Below are 3,588 nucleotides of genomic sequence, written 5' to 3' on the forward strand. Positions count from 1 at the left end.
TAAGATCACGCCCTTAGCCAAAAGCACATGCTCAATCACTGAGCTACCCAGATACCCAACAGTCCATTGATTTTTTTTTTCAGTTCATTGATTTAAAAATGTTTTCCTTGTGGCTTTAATTATTGCAGAATTGTGTCCATCCTTATGTAGAAAGAAACTTAAATAGTATCACTACCATATCTGGAAAATAGAGATTGAGACATCAATAGAAGTTTCTTGCAACTGTCCTCACCACTGATTTTTCTCTCCCTGGATATGAGTTGCCCCTGTGGTGATCACTCAGCAATCTGTGTTGGTAATTAGAACAGGTGACAGAGGCAGAGAGCATTCTTTCTCCCCTGCAGTCTTTGTTTGAAGGAAGATGAGTATGAGTCAAGGCTCTCTGAAAGTGTTGTGGGTGTTAAAACAAATTTAGTTATATAGTTTATTGTCAAATTTAATTCTTTCTTTCATATACTCATTGACCCATTGACATTTTACATTTATGACTCAAAGAATAAATTTTGAAATCAGTCACCAAAAAAGCTGCAAACTGTCAGTATTCTTATATTTCATATACTACATAACCAGATTGAATAACATGGGGACATATCACCTAACTAAACCTGACAATACACACTAAAATGAATGTACAACTTTATTGCCCTTAAAAATGTGTCAACCTTATGTATTTTTTATTCTTATTAATAAATCACACAGATAAATTGAGGCTTGTTTTTTACATTTTTACTATAGACTAAATGTAGTACATTTTAAATATTAAAATGATATTTGTCAAAATACAGTAATTTTAAAGCTGAATCAATGTTTATAAAGTCAAGAAATGAGTCAATTTTTAGATAGATATCACACTTTGTTAGTGTAACAAAAATTTATCTGTCTCTGAGTTTTAGCTTATGTGCAATATTTTGGACAACAGTAACCTGTAATGATTGGTGGACAATATAAGGACATTGATTTTAGGTTGATTAAAAATAAGAGGTTTTGAGTTAAAGTTCATTTTTAAAAGTCATTATCAGAGTTTTCTGTGCAACCAGTATTTAACCCAAACTCAAAGTCATTTTTAATCTTTGAATTTTTACTTTTGGGTAGTACTTATTATGAACAGGCAAATGCAATCCATTATATTTGAAGTATACAACCAAATACAAGATTCGCTTACCTATGGAATTTTAAAGTTATGTATTGTTTACTAAGTGTGAATTATGGGTAAGTTATGGAAGTCAAATACCCAATTGCCTCTTGTTATGATTCAGGGTGAGGTAAAATCCTGAACGACAGTTCAGTTGCAAAAAAAAAAAAAAAAGTTCAGTTACAGTAATTCCATTAAATTGTATTTTCTCTGTGATTTCTGTCAATTATTAGGCTATTGGCTTCCAACTCCAAATCTACTTTTCTTTACTTTTGTGATGCGATGGCCATAATTTATGTTTCTTTTTTCTCCACTAACTTCTTAGTAGATTGTGCCAGCAGGACATAGAGGAAGACTAGTAGGATGGAGAGGAGGACCAGTACTACCTCCTCCTTTGGTGGCTTGTCACCCTAGTGACGAGTCTTCACATTGGTGCAGCCACCAGCTTGTTTGGCACTTCCAGAGCCAGCCTCCTTATACCCTGAGAGGGACCAGCAGCTGTAGAGCGGTCTCCTTCCCTCAGAAGTCCCAGCTCCCACTCTGTGACAGCACATCTTTACGGTACCAGCAGAGCCTGGGCTGCGTTGCTCAGCTCCTTAGAAATCCAAGTGTCAGTTCCATGGGGCTGCACCTTTCATTTTGTTCATTCAGCCCTGGGGTTGTGGCTGCTTCTCATGCTTCCTTGTTACCTGCGGTTTTCCATTTTGCTTTTGCCTCAGCTCCCTCAAGGAATTTTCTCTGTTGATTTCTATTTTGCTGACTAGACTGATTGATACATGATATATATTTGTCCTTATTTATATTCATAGTACGTAGAACTGTGTTTGTCCCATAAAAGGCACCTAGTAATTGTTGAATAAATGCTTCTTTTGGTTCTTAAGAAAATCAGTGAAATGGGTAAGAAAATGACATGAAAGTTCACTACAAAAAACACACCTCTCCCTTTCTCTCATTCTTTCTTGATCTGCCTTTTTATTTCCTTTCTTTCTCCCACCCTCCTACCTTCCTCCCTTTTTTTTCTTCCTCTCTTTCTTTTATAATTTCACTTAAATCCCCAGAACAACTGGGAAGGTAAATATCATTATCTCATAATTTATAGATAAATGAACTGAGAGAAAATTAAAGTGACTTGCTCAAGTGAGAAATCCACTAAATGGCAAGGAAGGATTTGTATTGTCTGGGCCTAAAGTTCAAACATGATTTATTCTATCATCCTTGCTGACGTAGTAACCAAATAATAACAAAAAATAGCAAACTAGTGGAGAAAATCCTTCTTTTCTTCTGTAATCTATAGAAAATGTCATTTAGTATTCAAAATATATAGCAATTTTATTTTAATGTCTGAAGTTTGGATAGCAAGTTTTTATAAGAAGTACTGTTATTAATATCCACTTCTAATATAAAGATAAGAAACCTAAATATTCAAACATAATTGAGATGGATATATGCTTTGCAAATTGGGTACTAAGGTCAAACCATGTATTTTGAGAAAAAAAAATAAAGGAGCTTTATGGTATTTTACTATTGCTCCTACCTTGTTGTTGGTTTTACAGAGAAAGGAAAAGAGCTGTTTTGAAGTTTCTCTTACTTATAAATGTTGAGTTGAATTGCAACCCCAAAGTAGGTCCTGCTATAGATTACTTCTACATAAAGATGTTTTATGAAAAATTTGAATTTTTTAAACGTTTTTAAGCTACACAGAAATTAAACCATACATATGTGATTTATTTATTTAAATAGAGTTAATATTTTTAATCTCTAATTGTATATTTAATATTAGATAGCTGAGTTTATAGAAATTTCACAAATTTTTACTATGTATATTACATACACACACAACACCAGGCACTGGAATCTAGGGATAGAATAATAAGGACACAGCCTTTGCCCTTGAGGAGCTTACAAATTTTTGATCATACTGAATGTTACTAAATTAAATATTAAGAAAAAATATAGGGAAGAACATTTAGAGTCTATAAGAGAGAAGAAAGATGTAAATATTATGAACCAAGCCCTTGGTTATGGTCCACACCTTTACTTAGAGAAAACAGAGCCTCAGAACCATTTCAGTCACTATTGGAATGAGTCCTTTGTGAGCCAACTGTAGGAACTTCTAGAGAATAGGTGGGTAACCTAGTACAATAACGATACAAATCTTTTATTAGATGGATAAAATGAAATCAATTAGGTAAATAAAAAGAATACTTAAGCATAATGGTAGTTTAATTCTCATGAAGATAGGGTCTTTGAACAATTGAATGTCCAAGGGATCAGAAACCCATCCACTGAGTTAGAAACTCTAAAGATGAATATCTTGGGACTCCTGGGTGACTCAGTGGTTGAGCATCTTACTTTGGCTCAGGTTGTGATCATGGGATTCTGGGATTGAGTCCCACATCAGGCTCCTTCAGGGAGCCCGCTTCTCTCTCTGCCTGGGTCTCTGCCTCTGTCTCTGT

The sequence above is a fragment of the Canis lupus genome, chromosome 11, assembly GCF_048164855.1.
Source record: "Canis lupus baileyi chromosome 11, mCanLup2.hap1, whole genome shotgun sequence".
Classification (NCBI taxonomy): Eukaryota; Metazoa; Chordata; class Mammalia; order Carnivora; family Canidae; genus Canis; species Canis lupus.